The sequence below is a fragment of the Camelina sativa genome, chromosome 17 (assembly GCF_000633955.1).
Source record: "Camelina sativa cultivar DH55 chromosome 17, Cs, whole genome shotgun sequence".
In the NCBI taxonomy this organism is placed as follows: domain Eukaryota; kingdom Viridiplantae; phylum Streptophyta; class Magnoliopsida; order Brassicales; family Brassicaceae; genus Camelina; species Camelina sativa.
In genome coordinates this window covers 2,355,117-2,356,120 of record NC_025701.1, presented here as the reverse complement: position 1 = coordinate 2,356,120, position 1,004 = coordinate 2,355,117, and the positions used below count along the sequence as shown (strand labels likewise).

The 1,004-nt window shown below is 34.7% G+C and overlaps 1 long non-coding RNA gene across 1 annotated transcript; it reads right to left on the bottom strand.

Moving 5' to 3' along the window:
- LOC104754745 lies at nt 363-1,004 on the bottom strand. The gene is made up of 2 exons (XR_762157.2): nt 919-1,004; nt 363-745 (listed from the first exon to the last, which is right to left on the bottom strand). It is a non-coding gene; the product is annotated as an uncharacterized LOC104754745 (long non-coding RNA).

The following is a 1,004-nucleotide window of genomic DNA, read 5'->3' as shown; positions in this document are numbered from 1 at the left end:
TTTTTTTTTTTTTTTTTTTTTCCGGCTGCTGCTTTAATAAAATTTTGTAACCCACTCTTTTGTTTGGACGTAAGTATATCTCTATCCCTACCTCTACTAGTCTGTGGATATTCTTTACAAGTTCGGGTTATTTACGAAGTTACTCCCCCAAATATGTTATATATCATATATTACCCTCGTAACTTTGTTCCATTCAGTAAAAACCTAAATTCAAAATAATTTTTTTTATGACCTTTGAAAATGGAATATTATTTAATTTTGGGTTGACCCAAAAATAAAAGAATATCAGCTAATTTCTATGTATAGGAATTACAAGGTATAGATAACTCCAAATCACTTGCTTGTTATGGTAAACCATTGGAAGGTTTTTGAATTATCTTTAAAGCTTTTTTTTCTTATCAATCAATCAGAAGTATACTTGCCCAAGTGTCTTTCTTTCATTATGGCAAGTTTTCAGTCTATATAAGTTATACACAAGTGGGATGCTCTTGCATTCCCCATAAGACTATACAATTTCTTGGGGACAGCTTAACTTTTACCGAGGACTAAATCACAATATGGGTTAAAATTTATCTAGTAGGAGAATCCAGAACCAAAGCTACTAAGGTTTCTTGCTTTTGATAGGTTTCTTCAATTTGGATGATGCGCTTGGGGTCTCCTTGAAGGCAGAAGGGCATAGCTCAGTGATACTACAAGTTCCACATCGTGGTCTTAGCGGTGTGCATATAGTTTGTCCGAAACCTACCTGTGTTTTAGATTTCAGGCAACAAAAAACAGAGAGGATGAAGATTAAGTGGGGTTATACAGGTTTCAACCATTTCTATGGCTGACATTTGAAAATGTTTCATATTAATCATAAGTAGAGTGTTTTATGTGTGGACATGCATCTTTAAGTTAGAATCTCCAAGGATGACGTACCAACAGAAAGTTAATAGCGACCCATTCTTCTTTTGGAAGCCATTGTTGCAGAGCTACTCTAGTTTCCTCAGGGGAAGAGGTTTTCT